General features: G+C 45.5%; 1 protein-coding gene across 3 annotated transcripts in view; it reads left to right on the top strand.

The window, feature by feature from the left end:
* PRKCE (protein kinase C epsilon) overlaps positions 1-20,724 on the top strand; it is a 442,590-nt gene that overhangs the window by 370,242 nt on the left and 51,624 nt on the right. The window lies entirely within an intron of this gene.

Below are 20,724 nucleotides of genomic sequence, written 5' to 3'. Positions count from 1 at the left end.
CCATTGATTGAGGTGCCTAATAGGGGCTCTCTCATTGAGAATACCGTAGCACTTTGCCAAGCCCAGTATTCCTGTGAATGGGGAAGTCACGACAGATAACTGTTGTCTGAATGCTCGTTGGCCGACAGCTATCGAGTTTTTATGGAGCCTATATATGACAGCTTCTCAACTTCTTATTTAATAGTATACGACCAATTTTAAGTTGTCATTGAAAATCCATTTCATATCAGTTACATTTTTTTTTTTCGTCTCGATCGTAAGCCATAGCAATTTCATGGATGTACGCATTGTAGGATGATCGATCTTGGGTAAGCCTAGATAGATCCACCAAGGTCTTCTGCACCGTTATCTTGATAGTGTCAAGCCATCGAGTTGCTGGTCTTCCTCTTCACCTTGTTCCTTCTATTCTTCCGACCAGTGATTGCCCTCCGGTCTACAAAACCTTTCTTCAGATTTCCTATCAGGGCACTCTGAAATTCTTTAGAAAGAAACCCCTAATTTTGAACCTTCACCAATTAGAGAAACAGGTTCAAGGAGCATCTCTCCCTCAGGAGGACTTGACAGTCTAGTCCATCTAGTTTCAGGACAGGTCTTCTTAGATTGGAAAAAAAAAAGGAATATTTACTAAACTGCTAGCAAATGAGCCCCACATAGGGGTGATCACAATAAAGTGGCTAAGATGAGCTATACAATCAAGTTGCAAAGAACAGGACACTACAGTTTCATTGAAAAAATCCCATCTTGGACTTTTATGGCATATCTTTATAAGGCATAATACAATGCTTCGTAAGTGGATGAAGTCGGGAGGTCCACCAATGCTCATCTGCCATTTACTTTAAATAAACCGAGCTAGTTATGCTGCAAGGATCAAATGTAAATGAAAAATAATGGTACACAATACTCAGAAAGATTCAAAACAATTACTTCCTTTTTCTACATAATTTAGAGGATATGTCTGATAGATGCAGGTCCTGGAGAATGCGGTGATTGGAGAGATGGCTGCACAAGTGTGCTTGGCAATTTTTTTTGCAAATTAATGGAGTGGCGCCTACCTCTCCACTGACTGCGTTATACAATTGGGGCCCTATTTTTAAGATAGATGTGGTTTCCAGATATCTGAAACATACAGTAAATGCATATCCAGTGTAAATGCTATAATTGTCCAAAATGGGACAAAGATTTTAAAAAGGGAAAAGACAAAACACACCTGAAAAATGCAGGCTGAAAGACCAGTTTTGCCACAGTCTAGGAACTATGTAACACTTCTCTTTCCCTGTGGCAATACAGCTACTGACTTGGGGTCCATGACAGATTCATCTGATCACTGGAATTGTGAACGACTAGCCAATGAAAACATAAAAGAAATTGCTAATTAGATAAAGCTTTTAATTAAGCATCTCTGTAGAATTGAAAAGAATGTGAAATGTCCCATAACAGCTGTAGAACATTTTCATTGTCTCTTTTTGTGGAGTACAAGAACATTGCATCATCAGAACCTCACTAAGTCTCTTTGGTAGTCCAGGTTGCACGGCACTTCACAGGGGTCTTCTCCCTTGGAGCGTCTTGGCCCATAGATTTGTGTCGCTTCCTTCTATTGCATCAGCCATGTTATACATAAAGGTTTTTACACCTGAGCTTTTACTGTAAATCATAAGGTGTTATCACGGAAACAGCAGGGAGAGTTTAGGCGGCAGAATATGTGCTTGATCCAGTTTGCTTGCTCAAGCACTAGAGGCTGTTTATCTTCTCCAAGTGTTGCAGCTTCAAGAGCGCCTGCAGCCATCACCAGCTGTGTGTGCCAATGCTGTAATCCAAATACAGGTTTATGAAATGCCAGGCACAGAGTGGCCCACAAGTGACCCTGCCGAGATCAAGGCAATCTCTTCAGCTCTTTCTAACTCATTGCCTCTTCCTGAGTTTGTTTCACTCGTCTCCCGATTACATGGGCAGCAGATGGGAGGCTTTCAAGTCCGTGCCCTTTCCTCCCATCACTCTTGAGTCATGTACAGGAAGAGCCTCTGTTGGAGACAGACGGGCATGTCTCTTCTTACCATTATTGGATGGTTTGTACATATAAGATATAATACAATGCTTCCTAAACAGAGGAAGTTGGGAGGTCCATCATGGCTCATCTGCCATTTACTTTACATAAACAAAGCTAATTACACTGTTACAAAATATGCAGAAACATTAAAAACAATTTCTCGATTTTTTAGAGATTATTCAGAGGGGAAACATTACGGATCTACATTTACAAAGCCACTGAACAAACAAGATGGCAGTCCAGTTACTAACATGGACATGATTGGTGACAATAGTTGTCTTGGAGTCCTTCTAACAGAAGTTCTAACAGGCCATTTACTGGTTGATGATTGGAGAATGAGTGTTTGTTCAGGCCGTGTAAACAGGTCGTAAAACACTTGACAAATGAGAAAGATGCTTGTTCCTTGAGTGCAATCATTTTTAAACTGACTTAATAATCATGGTTCTGTGAAAAATGTCTCGTTTTCGCATCTGGTCTTTATAACTACCGTATATGTTTTTTGAAAAGATGGTCACTCTACTACCAGTGCCCGACAACAAGTTTACAGAAACTCTTACATGGAAACAATGCTTCTGTGAATATGAGTGAATGAATTCAATTTGCACATTGGAGTGCTTCCTTCATTGTTAGGTTGTATTAAATATTTTTTAGGGTTTGGACCTAGAACAGTATTTATACTCCCTATTGCTCTACTGTATATGGACAGCACTTTGGCATTGCAGTTCTGGAGTCCTGGGTTCAAATCCCACCAATGATAACATCTGCAAGGAGTTTGTATGTTCTTCCAGTGTTTGCGTGGATTTCCTCCGGGTTCTCCATTTACCTCCGAAACTCCAAAGACATACTGATAGGGAAATTAAATTGTCAGCCCCAAAGGTCCAGTGATGATAATGTCTTTAAAGTGCTGTGGAATTATTGCCACTGCAGGAGTGAGTAAAATAAAAATTAATAATTAATTTAGACACAGAAATATTGAGTTGTGGTTTGAATACTAAGAAGTGTCTCCTAAACCTGCCATACACATTAGAGTTTGGCTCGAATCCTGTGACAATTTAAAGGGGTTCACTTTATCTTATCTTTATTTTAATAAATGTGTTGGTGACATGATTAAATTCTGCATGCCTCCAGCCACCACTTAGGGAGCTCATATGATCTTGTTTCCAAGGTGGAGGGGTTATGATTTCCTCTAATTCTCTGGGCCATCGGGCAATGTCCTATACTCCCAATGGCTTGCCTTCAAATCCTAAATAGTGATGAGCGAGCATACTCCTTGCTCGGGTTTTCCCGAGCACACTCGGGTGGTCTCCGAGTATTTATGACTGCTTGGAGATTTAGTTTTCCTTGCCGCAGCTGGATGATTTGCAGCTACTAGACAGCTTGATTACATGTGGGGATTCCCTAGCAACCAGGCAACCACCACATGTACTCAACAGCCGTAATATCATCCAGCTTCCGGCAAGGAAAACTAAATCTCCGAGCAGTCATAAATACTCTGAGACCACCTGAGCAACGAGTATACTCCCTCATCACTAATCCTAAACTTTAAGCTCAGCTTGAGTGGCTTCTAAAGGGCATAGGTGGCTACCATGATTCCTTCCATGGATAAAATGCTAAATTCTGCACTAAAACGATATCAGTGACTTCTCTCGTAACTTCATAGGTGAACCTTTGCTGTATTGTGATTTGGCTTGGTAATAATTGCAACTGGATTTTTCCTTCTTAATATGGGTGAATGATCGGCATTTGGTCCTTTATCGCTACATCCCACCGGTCAGCATCAATGTCCCTTTATTTCGTGCCCTCTACTAGCGAATGAATAGAGTGTGATTAGCTGGAGCGCTCATATCCATCTTTCCTGGAAAGAAATGTGGGACATACGTTAAAGCTTTAAAACGTGACTGTGATAGAATTGTTATAAAGCCTGCCAAACACTAATATTTTTGTTCGAGCTGCTTGGTTTGGCCGTTCCTCCGTCTGTGGCTTATCTGCCTTCGCTTTATCTAACATCTTATTCTAAAATACAGACATGTTCCATTTTATACGTGCAAAAGTAAAACTGAACTTTGATTCGAGTACTTTCAGCAAGTGTACTTTCCTTTTATGATTTAGGAGACCGTTGGAAACATTCGCAAACTTTCATTAAAAAATTTAAGTACACCCTCTTTGAATTCTCGTTCCTATAAGGTCTTAATTTTAGGGGAATTCAACCTTATAAAGTAACACTTGACAAATTACACTGTCACAAAACTGACCAAATGTAGAAGCAGGGTGTAAAAAAAATTAAGTACACCCCATAAGAGGAACATCAGGGGTCCAGTAGGGGAATATATTTCTTTTTTATTATTATTGTAAGACAATAGAGACCATTTCTAAACTAATTGCACCCACTAGCGAGTTTTTGAAAGAACAAGATGGCGTCGCCCACGTCTGCGCAGTAGCAGCTCGGAGATAGCCATCTTGGAGGAGGAATTTTTTTCTTTTCCGGTACAATGGCGTCACCGGCGCATGCGCAGTAGCAGCTATCGGATCACATCAGCAGACACCCATAGCGGCTACTGCGCGGGCCCCTTATTTAAATAGATTTTTTTTCCTGTGGCCGAATAACCTGAAAAAAAAAAGTATCATTGGCACACAAAATGTGATTTTGCTGCAGAGCAGGTGCCAGGGCCAGCTGTTAGGGGTCGAGTTCCCGCTTCTGCACAGGGGGAATCTCGGGCCGTCTCTGCTGCGGTCTCCCATTCTTCTCCTGCCGCAGTGGAGCCTGGTCAGCAGAGACGTCAGTCCCAGCGTCTTGCTCAGTCCCGTTCTGTCCAAAGAGTTACTGCTGCTTCTCTGGCTTCTGCCATTGAAGTCAGTGCTGGGCAGCGGCGAATAGATGCTTGTGGGACTAAGTCCTGCTTTTCTCGTTCTGAGCATGCCCTGAGTGAGATCTCTCAGTGGAGATCGAGGGACACATGGTGAGACACTGCAGCTAAGTCCATTGGTCCTTTCAGGAAGGTCCTTTAAGTGCAAAGGCTAAGTCTTGCTTTGCACACACTGAGCATGCCCAGGACAAGATCTCTCAGTGGAGATTTAGGGTCACATGCTCTGGTATGACTCTCTCATTGGTCCTTTTAGGAAGGTCTTTTACTTGCTGCAGCTATATAAGGCTCGATGGCCGCACGGCCATGCGCTAGTGTACATTTGTATACGTGTGTTTGTTGTGAGTGCAAGTCGTTCATTAATTACCCCTACCCTATTGTATGAAAGCTCGCGTAAGGTGTATGGCTGCTATCTAGCGTCCGACTAAACACTCCACGTGTTACACACGAGTCAGCGTCTATCGCTGTGACCGCCAGTGCGGCGCCACGCGCCAGTAGTGTGCTTCTTAACCCACATCTCGGTATTAGTGGTGTCTGCCAGCACGGCACAGTTCGCACTTCAGTGCTCTTGCTATTCCTACACACTCAGTTGCGGTGTGGTGAGCAAGTTGTCTGAACGGACTTCTACCCTGAGTCTTGGGATTGAGTTCGCCGACTCCTTGCTAGCACTCATTTGTGCGGTATTGCGGACCTGTGGCTTAGCAGGGTTCGCTTCCACCGCCATATAGCGCCGCCATTTGCTAGCAGCGGGTTTTCACCTGCACGGTGGACCCCGGACTGCGAACGCACCAATATTATTACATCTTTTACTTGGTGCGTTCCGCCAGTCCTAACAGAACACTAGCGCCAGGGTCTGGCTAGTAAATGGCGGACGATCAGCGTTTACAGCGGTACATCCAGCAGCTGGAGGGAAGGTTGGCGGCTCTTGAGCGTTCAACTTCGGCTGTGGATGTCATTGCTGTCGCTGTTCAGGCTGCAAGTGTAGCTGCAGCCAGTTTGTCCGCTGCCACCTCTGCCCCGACTTTATCCCGTCTCCCGCTTCCCGACAAGTTTGCTGGTGACAGTAAGCAATGTCGCGTGATGATCGTGCGGTACAGAGTGCTCCTCTCTTTCTGGATGCACTGAAGCAGGTCTTCTTAGGACCTCGTGTTACCCACGATACCGTGCTCCAGTTGTTGACTATTACTCAGGGCTCGTCCGTGGTCAGCCAGTTTGCCATCCAGTTCCGGACTCTAGCTTCAGAGTTAGAGTGGCCAGACAAAGTTCTAATTCCGGTGTTCTGGAAGGGACTGGCAGACCACGTGAAGGACGCCTTGGCCACCAGGGAGATACCCGCCACACTGGAGGAGCTTATTTCTGTATCTACCCGCATTGATCTCCGTTTTCACGAGCGCAGGTTAGAGCGGACCCAGTGTAGGCAGAGGTTTCGGCTGGCTCCTACCTTTGCCAGACCTCTTGTATCTCCTGTTTTGGCGTCCGACTCCCATGAGCCCATGGAGGTTTCTCGAGCGGGACCTAAGTCTCAGGCCGCTCGAGTATCCGTGGTTTGCAAGTATTGTCACCAACTAGGACATTATGCCAATAAATGTCCACGGCGATCGGGAAATGATCACGTCTAGTAACCATTGGGGGAGGATCACTAGACACTGCTATATTTTCCTCCAAACTGTCCTTTAAAGGGACAATCCTGTTAGGCTCTTCCACTCTAACAGTCGAGCTTTGTGTGGATTCAGGAGCAGAGGGGAATTTTATGTCCTCTGTTTTTGCTTGGCGCCACGCTATACCATTAGTTATGCTCGCTAAACCTATAACAGTTAGAGTTGTGAATGGGACCACACTTCCACTGCAAATCACACACCAGACTGTCCCTTTCTCATTGTCCATGTCCCCTTCCCACCAGGAGATTATTTCCCTTCTTGTCCTTCCCGAGGGAATGGATGAGGTTTTACTGGGAATACCCTGGCTCCGTTTCCACTCTCCACATATTGAGTGGTCCTCAGGGAGAATATTGGGTTGGAGTAAGGCTTGTATGGGCAGGTGTGTGAGTGAGTGTGTACAAGTTTCTTCTACCGAGGTACCCGTAGACCTTTCTTCTCTTCCCAAATGTTATTGGTGCTATGTAGACGTATTCTCTAAAAAGGCAGCTGAGACTCTACCGCCTCATTGCCCCTACGACTGTCCTATTGACCTCTTGCCTGGAGCTGAACCTCCTCAGGGAAGGGTATATCCCCTCTCTCTCCCTGAGACGGAGGCTATGTCTCAATACATCCAGGAGAATTTGGCAATAGGATTCATTAGGAAGTCAGTGTCTCCCGCAGGGGCGGGATTCTTCTTCGTACAGAAGAAGAACGGGGAATTACATCCTTGCAACGATTACAGGGGTCTTAATGCCATCACCATTAAAAATAAATACCCTTTGCCCCTGATTTCTGAGCTCTTTGACAGGCTAAGGGGAGCAAGGGTTTTCACCAAATTAGATCTGCGGGGTGCCTACAACCTGATTCGCATCCGTGAGGGGGACGAATGGAAAACGGCTTTTAATACCAGGGATGGGCACTATGAGTATCTGGTGATGCCCTTTGGGCTCTGTAATGCCCCAGCCATTTTTCAGGACTTTGTCAACGATATCTTCCGGGATATGCTTTCCACCTCGGTCGTGGTCTATCTGGATGATATTCTCATCTTCTCTCCAGATATTGACTCCCACCGGAGAGATGTTGGCAGAGTCTTCGAACTCCTACGGGCGAATTCTCTTTATGCAAAGTTGGAGAAGTGTGTGTTTGAGCAGGAGTCTTTACCTTTCCTGGGCTATATCATCTCTGCCCAGGGATTGGCTATGGATCCTGCCAAGCTACAGGCTGTGATGGACTGGCAAGAACCCCATTCTCTTAAAGCGGTGCAGCGCTTTATGGGGTTCATAAATTACTATCGCCAGTTCATTCCCCACTTCTCAACTTTGGTAGCTCCCTTGGTATCCCTCACCAAGAAAGGAGCGAATCCCAAATTGTGGTCGGAAGAGGTCTCCAAGGCCTTCACTTCTATAAAGTCTCATTTTGCTAGTGCTCCCATCTTACATCGTCCCGATGTGGACAAGCCATTCCTAATGGAGGTGGATGCCTCATCCGTTGGAGCTGGAGCAGTCCTCTATCAAAAGGATGCTCAAGGTCGGAAGCATCCATGCTTCTTCTTCTCAAAGACCTTCACGCCAGCGGAGAGAAATTACGCCATCGGGGATAGGGAGTTGCTAGCAATGAAGTTGGCCTTTTCAGAATGGAGACATCTTTTGGAAGGTGCTCGGTTTCCCTTCCAAGTCTTCACAGACCACAAAAATTTGGTCTATTTGCGTACAGCTCAGCTGCTGAATTCTCGTCAGGCCAGATGGTCCTTGTTCTTCTCCCGGTTCCACTTCACTCTCCATTATCTCGCCGGGGAGAAGAACATTCGTGCTGACGCCCTCTCTCGCTCCCTTGTGTCAACTGAGGAGGACGAGGAGGAGCCTCGGCTTATTGTCCCTTCAGAGAGTCTTAGAACCGTAGCTCCGGTTTCGCTAGAGTCTGTGCCTCCGGGCAAGACTTTTGTTCCCATCAATTTGCGACCGGAGGTTCTCTCTTGGGCTCATTCGTCCAGAGTGGGTGGTCACTTTGGGGCAAAGAGGACATCTGACTTGCTGGTGAGAACGTACTGGTGGCCACATATGGTTCGTGACGTCGGGGACTACGTTCGGGCATGTGTCTCTTGTGTCAAAAATAAGTCTCTTCGTCAACGGCCAGCTGGTTTGTTATACCCTCTGCCGGTGGCAGACAGGCCCTGGGAGATGGTCGGGATGGACTTTGTTGTGGGTTTGCCCAAGTCTCGTGGCTGTACCGTCATTTGGGTAATCACCGACCATTTTTCTAAAATGGTGCATTTGGTGCCGCTTCCTCGGCTACCTTCTGCACGGGCCTTGGCAGCATTATTTATTAAGCATATCTTCCGCCTTCACGGTATGCCGGACAAAATTCTCAGTGATCGGGGTCCCCAGTTTGCGTCTCGGTTCTGGAGAGAGCTTTGCCATCTTCTCAGTATTGAGTTAAATCTCTCTTCTGCCTATCATCCCGAGACGAATGGGTTGGTAGAGAGAGCCAACCAGACCTTGGTCACATATCTGCGACATTTTGTCTCTGCTAGGCAAGATGACTGGGCATCTTTGCTATCGTGGGCGGAGTTTGCTCTGAACAATCCTGTAGCCGACTCCACTGGACAGACCCCATTCCTCCTTAACTATGGTCAGCATCCGCGGGTATCTGTGCCCATGCCCGTGTCCTCCGCCGATTCCAGGGTGGCAGACTGGGCTGTGGAGGCGCGGGACATTTGGGATCGCACTCAGGATGCCATTCGGGCTTCCAAGGAGAGAATGAGGTCCTCCGCCGATGCACATCGGCGCCCCGCTCCGACCTTTGCTCCTGGCGACTTAGTGTGGCTCTCCACCCGTAACATCAGGCTGCGAGTTGAGTCTACAAAGTTTGCACCTCGCTACTTAGGTCCTTTTAAGGTTCTCGAATGGTTTAATCCCATGGTCTACCGTTTAGCCCTTCCGCCTCGCCTAGGTATCACCGACACCTTTCATGTGTCCCTTTTGAAGCCCGTATACATGTCCCGGTTTTCCGAGTCATCTCTTGGGACATCAGGTTCGTCTACGGACGATTACGAGGTGAATGCCATTCTGGGATACAAGGTGGTACGTGGCAAAAAATTTTATCTGGTGGATTGGAAGGGCTGTGGTCCTGAGGACAGGTCTTGGGAGCCTGCTGAGCACATTCGGGCTCCGCAGCTTATTGCTGCCTTCGGGCGTAGCGAGGTCCAAGGAGGGGGGGCCCTAGGAGGGGGGTAATGTTAGGGGTCGAGTTCCCGCTTCTGCACAGGGGGAATCTTGGGCCGTCTCTGCTGCGGTCTCCCATTCTTCTCCTGCCGCAGTGGAGCCTGGTCAGCAGAGACGTCGGTCCCAGCGTCTTGCTCAGTCCCGCTCTGTACAAAGAGTTACTGCTGCTTCTCTGGCTTCTGCCATTGAAGTCAGTGCTGGGCAGTGGCGAATAGATGCCTGTGGGACTAAGTCCTACTTTTCTCATTCTGAGCATGCCCTGAGTGAGATCTCTCAGTGGAAATCGAGGGTCACATGGTGAGACACTGCAGCTAAGTCCATTGGTCCTTTCAGGAAGGTCCTTTAAGTGCAAAGGCTAAGTCTTACTTTGCACACACTGAGCATGCCCAGGGCAAGATCTCTCAGTGGAGATTTAGGGTCACATGCTCTGGTATGACTCTCTCATTGGTCCTTTTAGGAAGGTCTTTTACTTGCTGCAGCTACAGTCATATGAAAAAGTTTGGGCACCCCTATTAATCTTAAGCTTAATGTTTTATAGAAATTGTTTTTTTTGCAACAGCTATTTCAGTTTCATATATCTAATAACTGTTGGACACAGTAATGTTTCTGCCTTGAAATGAGGTTTATTGTACTAACAGAAAATGTGCAATCTGCATTCAAACAAAATTTGACAGGTGCATAAGTATGGGCACCCTTATCATTTTCTTGTTTTAAATACTCCTACCTACTTTTTACTGACTTACTAAAGCACTTTTTTGGTTTTGTAACCTCATTGAGTTTGAACTTCATAGCCAGCTGTATGCAATCATGAGAAAAGCTACTTAAAGTGGCCACTTGCAAGTTGTTCTCCTGTTTGAATCTCCTCTGAAGAGTGGCATCATGGGCTCCTCAAAACAACTGTCAAATGATCTGAAAACAAAGATTATTCAACATAGTTGTTCAGGGGAAGGATACAAAAAACTGTCTAAGAGATTTAACCTGTCAATTTCCACTGTGAGGAACATAGTAAGGAAATGGAAGGACACAGGTACAGTTCTTGTTAAGGCCAGAAGCGGCAGGCCAAGAAAAACATCAGAAAGGCAGAGAAGAAGAATGGTGAGATCAGTCAAGCACAATCCTCAGACCATCTCCAGAGAGCTGCAGCATCTACTTGCTGCAGATGGTGTCACCATACTTATGCACCTGTCAAATTTTGTTTGAATGCAGATTGCACATTTTCTGTTAGTACAATAAACCTCATTTCAAGGCAGAAACATTACTGTGTCCAACAGTTATTAGATATATGAAACTGAAATAGCTGTTGCAAAAAAAACAATTTTTATAAAACATTAAGCTTAAGATTAATAGGGGTGCCCAAACTTTTTCATATGACTGTATATAAGGCTCGCATGGCCGCACAGCCATGCGCTAGTGTACATTTGTATACGTGTGTTTGTTGTGAGTGCAAGTCGTTCATTAATTACCCCTACCCTATTGTATGAAAGCTCGCGTAAGGTGTATGGCTGCTACCTAGCGTCCGACTAAACGCTCCACGTGCTACACACGAGTCAGCGTCTATCGCTGTGACCGCCAGTGTGGCGCCACGCGCCAGTAGTGCGCTTCTTAACCCACATCTCGGTATTAGTGGTGTCTGCCAGCACGGCACAGTTCGCACTTCAGTGCTCTTGCTATTCCCACACACTCAGTTGCGGTGTGGTGAGCAAGTTGTCTGAACGGACTTCTACCCTGAGTCTTGGGATTGAGTTCGCCGACTCCTTGCTAGCACTCATTTGTGCGGTATTGCGGACCTGTGGCTCAGCAGGGTTCGCTTCCACCGCCATATAGCGCCGCCATTTGCTAGCAGCGGGTTTTCACCTGCACGGTGGACCCCGGACTGCGAACGCACCAATATTATTACATCTTTTACTTGGTGCGTTCCGCCAGTCCTAACACCGGCTTAGGGCGCGAGAATCTCATTAACACAAAACTGAAAATAAAGATTAAGAGCAACCAGAAGACGGATTTCATCAACCAAGGTATCATTTTATTCAGTATAACGGCGCCGACCTGACACTGTGTGTAAGTTACGGTGCACAATCCTGCTGACAGGTTCCCTTTAAGCTCTGTATCAGGAACCTATATACAGATATGGCCGAAAATGTTAGCACCCTTGAAATTGTTCCAGAAAATGAAGTATTTCTCCCAGAAAATTATTGCAATTACACGTTTTGTTATACACATGTTTATTTTGTTTGTGTGTATTGGAACAACACAAAAAAAACAGAGCAAAAAAAGTATTGGCAGCTTTCCAAAATTGTGGGTAAACGACTTTGTTTCAAGCATGTGATGCTCATTCAAACTCACCTATGGCAAGTAACAGGTGTGGGCAATATGAAAATCACACCTGAAACCAGATAAAAAGGGGAGAAGTTGACTCAATCTTTGCATTGTGTGTCTGTGTGCCACACTAAGCATGGAGAACAGAAAGAGGAAAAGAGGACTGAAGACTTGAGAACCCAAATTGTTGAAAAATATCAAGAATCTCAAGGTTACAAGTCCATCTCCAGAGATCTTGATGTTCCTTTCTCCATAGTTCTCAACATAACCAAGAAGTTTACAACCCATGGCGCTGTAGCTAATCTTGTACGTGGAAGTTAGGGAAAAATCGATGAAAGGTTGCGACACATGATAATCTGGATGGTGATTTAGCAGCCCAATCAAGTTCCAAAGAAATTCAAGCTGTCCTGCAGGTTCAGGGTGCATCGGTGTAAGATCTAACTAAATCCCATAGAACATCTGTGGAGATGTCTTTAAATTCCTGTTGTGATAAGGGAACTTCAAATATGAGAGACATGGAGCAGTTTGCAAAAGAAGAGTGGTCCAAAATTCCATTTGAGAGGTGTAAGAAGCTTGTTGGTGGTTATAGGACGCGATTGATTTCAGTTATTTATTCCAAAGTGTGTGCAAACAAATATTAATTGATGGTGCCAGCAATTTTGTCCTGCCCATTTCTGGGGTTTTCTGAGAAATTTCTGAAAAATTTGCCTTTTTTTTCTCAGTTTTTTAATTGTGTTATTCCAATACACACAAAGGAAACATGTAAAACGAAACATGTGAAATTGTAATAACTTAATAGGGGAAAATACTTCATTTTCTGAATCAATTTTAAGGGTGCCAACACTTTTGGCAAGACTGTATAATTATGACAAGAAAATATTTAGTGCAGAATTTTAGAAATTCAGATGACACTTTTTATTTCCGACTTTTTACATTTTATTTTTTAATGTAGGGAAGCTATAAATGTCTTCTAGGAAAGTGTTAATTATAACACTTCTATCTACTTAATAAAGCCTGCACCATGCCCGGTCCTGAACTGTATCTGATCCCTCCCTATGTAACTTGTTTGTAAGCATTTTCTTCTCATTAATGTTTGATTAGCGATATGCTTGTGCCAGTTTCCATTCTTAGATCCCATGCTCCATTTGTTTTCCCTCAGCTTGGATCTGTATAATGTGCGTGGTCCTCGTCTAGTGAAGGTCATGAATAAACCTATTGATAACTCAGGTATTTTTTATGACAGCGCTGCACACCTGTGTGAACAGATCAGAATAAGTCAGCGGATCATCCGTGTTATAATGGAAATGTTTATGAAATTCTTGTTTGCTTTTCCCACTCTTGACCCGGGTGTTCTTCTTGTTGAGGTCATGTCGAAGGAATTTGTTGGCTCAGTTTTCCATTCCATGCAACAGCCTCAGTACCCCATATATGATCCGTGCAGCGTGAATATAGAACTCAAACAACACCTACATAGTATCCATGCATCCCGCAAAGTTTGGATATAGTCCACAAAACAGTACCCGTATGGCTTCAATATAGTACACACAGCCGATGGCATATCTTGAGTGTGGCCATAAGGTAGGTCACCACGGTTTCCAAATTCTGTGGGGGTACAAAATCTTGCCTCACGCCCACAAAGTTGTGTCTTGGAGCAGATAAGTAAAGCGACCACTGGCTGCTTTGCCATAGCAGTTGTTGCTGCATGTTCCTATGCATAGAACAGCAGTCAAAATGAGTTTGGCATCGGCTGCTGCACTCTGCATAGGCAGCCACAGAGATGATAAAGCACTCAGCATAAAAAAGTGAGCTTTATCATCTTGGTCACTGCCGATCCGGAGCACACCAACCAATGACAACCTTATCTCAACTGCTGCGCTCTGCGTAAGCAATGACTAAGATGACAAAGGCTGTTCTGTCTGTACTCTCCTGTTATGATCCGGTGACTTTGGAGCCGCATGAGACTTTCTCAGGAGAAGTGGAATCTATACTGACCGCAAACCCTGAACTTAACACCACAACTAGAAGTAGCCGTGGGGTGTGCCTAACAAACCCTAGACACCTCGACACAGCCGGAGGACTAAATACCCCTATAGATAGAAATAGGAATACTAACTTGCCTCAGAGCAGAACCCCAAAGGATAGGCAGCCCCCTACAAATATTGACTGTGAATAGGAGAGGAAAGACACACACAGGCAGAAAACAGATTCCAGCAAAAGAGGCCACTCTAGCTAAACAGGGAAAGATAGAACAGAATACTAAGCGGTCAGTATTAAAACTCTAAAAATATCCACAGCAGAAAATACAAAAAGTTCCACAATCTAACTAAAGACATGGAATGTATATCTGCAACTCCGGAGAATCCAACAAGACTGAGAAATTACTGATACAATCTAAGCTGGACAAAAAAACACTGAATAGCACTAAATCATAAGCACACGGCATGTGTGCCACGAAAACCAGACACGTATCTTTGCAGATTTGGCAGCAAGGCAGAAGGAACCAGGCAAGGACAAAACCTCCAAAAACAATGGACAACTGGCAAGGACTAATGAATCCTGCTCACCTAAATACCCCAGTCAGAACTGCAATCAGCAGAAACACCTGACCAGGGCTGTAACCCAGAGACAACTGCATTACCACCTACAACCACCGGAGGGAGCCCAAAAGCAGAATTCACAACACTCTCCCATAGATCCCTGCTTCTCTCACTTGCAATTTTGTGAGAGCAGAGACAGAGACCTTTTGGGACAGCTGACCCAAATTTTTAAAAATGTCCCTCTAAAAAAAGCTTTTAGTAAACTTGAGATTTTTACATATTTTCCTAACCCTAACTACTGTAGGGTCAGGGCTAGGGTAAAGGCTAAGGTTGGGACTATGGTTAGGGATATGGTTTGGACTTAGGGTTATAATTAGGTTTAAACTGAACCTGTTACCTGGTTCGGCCAGTAAGAGATTCTGCCACCACTTTTCAGGAGTGAAGTACAACATTCCATAATGCTGTATATCTGCCCCCAACCCGATCTGAGAAGAGAAGAAAAATAACTTTTATTATACTCCCCTGCTTGGCAGTCTGGTCCGAGGAGTGTCGTTCTTCTTGATCCAACGCCTCCCATCTTCTTGCAATGCCGTCCTCCATTTTGCTTCGTGTGGATGACGCATCCCTACGTCACTACTTTGAGAATACAGAGAGACTGCTGTAACTGCATCCACAATCCAGACTGAGAATCGGCCCCAATCCAGAGCCGGTGTCAGTCAGGGCCAAGCAAGCGATTCCAGACGATTTACTGTCTTCTCAGCGATGACTGAACGAGTGCCGGCACCACACCACTACACCACAATGCAGCCAGGGAGAATCAAATTAATTTTCTTCCCAAAGCAATCAGCTAATTGAAGGTTCGTAACCGCCTGTTGGCCAACTCGCCTGTCGATCGGGGACAGGAGCTCGACGATGAGCCGCCCATTATGAAATAGGATTGCCTTTTCTCTGCTTATGTAATTAATAAACTGTAACTGACCTGTTCAACCCATGGAGGCCTGTCAGTGTTTCATTATGGGATTGATGGGAGGGGGGAAGGCACTGTTTATGACATACAGGTCTCCACAGTCTACACATACAGCGTGCATACAGTGCCCATATATGTCCCCCACAGCTTGTATATAATACACATACAGCACATATACAGTTCCGATACATGTCCCCCACAGCTTGTGTATAATACACATACATCACGCATACAGTGCCCATATATGTCCCCCACAGCTTGTGTATAATACATGTACAGCTTGTATATAGTGCTCATACATGTCCCCCACAGCTTGTATATAATACATATAATACACATACATCACGCATACAGTGCCCATATACAGTACAGACCAAAAGTTTGGACACACCTTCTCATTTAAAGATTTTTCTGTATTTTCATGACTATGAAAATTGTAATTTCTCACTGAAGGCATCAAAACTATGGATTAACACATGTGGAATTATATACTTAACAAAAAAGTGTGAAACAACTGAAATTATGTCTTATATTCTAGGTTCTTCAAAGTAGCCACCTTTTGCTTTAATGACTGCTTTGCACGCTCTTGGCATTCTCTTGATGAGCTACAAGAGGTAGTCACCGGGAATGGTTTTCACTTCACAGGTGTGCCCTGTCAGGTTTAATAAGTGGGATTTCTTGCCTTATAAATGCTGTTGGGACCATCAGTTGTGTTGAGCAGAAGTCTGATGGATACACAGCTGATAGTCCTACTGAATAGACTGTTAGAATTTGTATTATGGCAAGAAAAAAGCAGCTAAGTAAAGAAAAACAAGTGGCCATCATTACTTTAAGAAATGAAGGTCAGTCAGTCCGAAAAATTGGGAAAACTTTGAAAGTGTCCCCAAGTGCAGTGGCAAAAACCATCAAGCGCTACAAGGAAACTGGCTCACATGAGGACCGCCCCAGGAAAGGAAGACCAAGAGTCACCTCTGCTTCTGAGGATAAGTTTATCCGAGTCACCAGCCTCAGAATTCGCAGGTTAACAGCAGCTCAGATTAGAGACCAGGTCAATGCCACACAGAGTTCTAGCAGCAGACACATCTCTACAACAACTGTTAAGAGGAGATTTTGTGCAGCAGGCCTTCATGGTAAAATAGCTGCTAGGAAACCACTGATAAGGACAGGCAACGAGCAGGATAGACTTGTTTGGGCTAAAGAACACAAAGAATGGACATTAGACCAGTGGAAATCTGTGCTTTGGTCTGATGAGTCTAAATTTGAGATCTTTGGTTCCAACCACTGTGTCTTTGTGTGATGCAGAAAAGGTGAACGGATGGACTCTACATGCCTGGTTCCCTCCGTGAAGCATGGAGGAGGAGGTGTGATGGTGTGGGGGTGCTTTGCTGGTGACACTGTTGGGGATTTATTCAAAATTGAAGGCATAGTGAACCAGCATGGCTACCACAGCATCTTGCAGCGGCATGCTATTCCATCCAGTTTGCGTTTAGCTGGACCACCATTTATTTTTCAACAGGACAATGACCCCAAACACACCTTCAGGCTGTGTAAGGGCTATTTGACCAAGAAGGAGAGTGATGGGGTGCTACGCCATACCTGAATCCATTCGAGATGGTTTGGGGTGAGCTGGACCGCAGAGTGAAGGCAAAAGAGCCAACAAGTGCTAAGGATCTCTGGGAACTCCTTCAAAATTGTTGGAAGACCATTTCCGGTGACTATCTCTTGAAGCTCATCAAGAGAATGCCAAGGGTGTGCAAAGTAGTCATCAAAGCAAAAGGTGGCTACTTTGAAGAACCTAGAATATAAGATATATTTTCAGTTGTTTCACACTTTTCTGTTAAGTATATAATTCCACATGTGTTATTTCATAGTTTTGATGCCTTCAGTGTGAGTGTACAATTTTCATAGTCATGAAAACACAGAAAAATCTTTAAATGAGAAGGTGTGTCCAAACTTTTGGTCTGTACTGTATGTCCCCCACCGCTTGTATATAATACACGTACAGCATGTATACAGTTCTCATACATGTCCCCAACAGCTTGTATATAATACACATACATCACGCACACAGTGCCCATATATGCCTCCCTGTTATGACCCCAGTGGACAGGGTCTCAGAGGAACGTGAAAGTCTGCGAGATTCAAAAATCCAGCTCATAGGGCTGTGGTAACTGGGTTGACCAAATAGCTACTCCTAACGCCAACACTAGAAGTAGCCGGGGATCATGCCTACGGTGATCGCTAGATGACTCGCGCCAGCCGGAGAATCTAACTACCCCTAGGAGAAGAAAACAAAGACCTCTCTTGCCTCCAGAGAAAGGGACCCCAAAGCAAGATACAAGCCCCCCACAAATAATAACGGTGAGGTAAGAGGAAATGACAAACACAGAAATGAACCAGGTTCAGCAAAGAGAGGCCAGCTTACTAATAGCAGAATATAGCAAGATAACTTATCTGGTCAACAAAAACCCTATAAAAATCCACGCTGGAGATTCAAGAACCCCCGAACCGTCTAACGGTCCGGGGGGAGAACACCAGCCCCCTAGAGCTTCCAGCAAAGGTCAGGATACAGATTGGAACAAGCTGGACAAAAATACCAAACAAAACAAAAGCAAAAAGCAAGGAAGCAGACTTAGCTTGAAATACAGGAACCAGGATCATAGGACAAGAGCACAACAGATTAGCTCTGATTTCAACGATGCCAGGCATTGAACTGAAGGTCCAGGGAGCTTATATAGCAACGCCCCTGAACTAACGGCCCAGGTGAGGATATAGGAAAAGACAGAAGCTCCAGAGTCAAATCACTAATGACCACTAGAGGGAGCAAAAAGCAAAATCACAACAGTACCCCCCCCCTTAGTGAGGGGTCACCGAACCCTCACCACGACCACCAGGGCGATCAGGACGAGCGGCGTGAAAGGCACGAACTAAATCGGCCGCATGAACATCAGAGGCGACCACCCAGGAATTATCTTCCTGACCATAGCCCTTCCACTTGACCAGGTACTGAAGCCTCCGCCTGGAGAGACGAGAATCCAAGATCTTCTCCACCACGTACTCCAACTCGCCCTCAACCAACACCGGAGCAGGAGGCTCAGCAGAAGGAACCACAGGCACAACGTACCGCCGCAACAAGGACCTATGAAACACGTTGTGGATAGCAAACGACACAGGAAGATCCAGGCGAAAGGATACAGGATTAAGGATTTCCAATATCTTGTAAGGACCATAAAACGAGGTTTAAATTTGGGAGAGGAAACCTTCATAGGAACAAAGCGGGAAGAAAGCCACACCAAATCCCCAACACATAGTCGGGGACCCACACCGCGGCGGCGGTTGGCAAAGCGCTGAGCCCTCTCCTGTGACAACTTCAAGTTGTCCACCACAAGATTCCAGATCCGCTGCAACCTATCCACCACAGAATCCACCCCAGGGCAGTCAGAAGGTTCCACATGACCCGAAGAAAAACGAGGGTGGAAACCAGAGTTGCAGAAAAACGGCGAAACCAAGGTGGCGGAACTAGCCCGATTATTAAGAGCAAACTCAGCCAACGGCAAGAAGGTCACCCAATCGTCCTGATCAGCAGAGACAAAACACCTCAAATAAGCCTCCAAAGTCTGATTAGTTCGCTCCGTCTGTCCATTAGTCTGAGGATGGAAAGCAGACGAAAACGACAAGTCAATGCCCATCCTACTACAAAAGGATCGCCAGAATCTGGAAACGAACTGGGATCCTCTGTCTGACACAATATTCTCAGGGATGCCGTGCAAACGAACCACGTTCTGGAAAAACACAGGAACCAGATCGGAAGAGGAAGGCAGCTTAGGCAAAGGAACCAAATGGACCATCTTGGAGAAGCGATCACATATCACCCAGATAACAGACATGCCTTGAGACACCGGAAGATCAGAAATTAAATCCATGGAGATATGTGTCCAAGGTCTCTTAGGGACAGGCAAGGGCAAGAGCAACCCGCTGGCACGAGAACAGCAAGGCTTAGCTCGAGCACAAGTGCCACAGGACTGTACAAATGACCGCACATCCCTAGACAAGGAAGGCCACCAAAAGGATCTGGCCACCAGATCTCTGGTGCCAAAAATTCCTGGGTGACCTGCCAACACCGAGGAATGAACCTCGGAAATGACTCTGCTGGTCCACTTATCAGGCACAAACAGTCTGTCAGGTGGACAAGAATCAGGCCTATCAGCCTGAAATCTCTGCAACACACGTCGCAGATCTGGAGAAATAGCTGACAAGATAATACCATCCTTAAGAATACCAACAGGTTCAGCGACTCCAGGAGCATCAGGCACAAAGCTCCTGGAAAGAGCATCGGCCTTCACATTTTTTGAACCTGGTAAATACGAGACAACAAAGTCAAAACGGGAGAAAAACAATGACCAGCGGGCCTGTCTAGGATTCAGGCGTTTAGCAGACTCGAGATACATCAGATTTTTGTGATCAGTCAAGACCACCACACGATGCTTAGCACCCTCGAGCCAATGACGCCACTCCTCAAATGCCCATTTCATGGCCAACAACTCCCGATTGCCCACATCATAATTTCGCTCCGCAGGCGAAAACTTCCTAGAGAAAAAGGCGCAAGGTCTCATAACAGAGCAACCAGGGCCTCTCTGCGACAAAACGGCCCCTGCTCCAATCTCTGAAGCATCCACCTCAACCTGAAAGGGACGCGAGACATCAGGCTGGCACAAAACAGGCGCCGAAGTAAACCGACGTTTCAACTCCTGGAAAGCCTCCACGGCAGCAGGAGCCCAATTAACCACATCGGAGCCCTTCTTGGTCATATCCGTCAAAGGTTTCACAATGCTAGAAAAGTTAGCGATAAAACGACGGTAGAAGTTAGCGAAACCCAAGAACTTCTGAAGACTCTTAACTGACGAGGGCTGAGTCCAATCAAGAATAGCTCGGACCTTGACTGGGTCCATCTCCACAGCAGAAGGGGAAAAAATGAACCCCAAAAAGGGAACCTTCTGTACACCAAAAAGACACTTTGAGCCCTTGACAAACAAAGAATTTTCACGCAAAATTTTAAAGACCATCCTGACCTGCTCCACATGCGAGTCCCAATTATCAGAAAAAACCAGAATATCATCCAGATAAACGATCAAAAATTTATC

The sequence above is a fragment of the Ranitomeya variabilis genome, chromosome 2 (genome assembly GCF_051348905.1).
Source record: "Ranitomeya variabilis isolate aRanVar5 chromosome 2, aRanVar5.hap1, whole genome shotgun sequence".
Taxonomy (NCBI): Eukaryota; Metazoa; Chordata; class Amphibia; order Anura; family Dendrobatidae; genus Ranitomeya; species Ranitomeya variabilis.
Note: the sequence above shows the minus strand (reverse complement) of the source record. Positions and strands in the feature narration are given on the sequence as shown.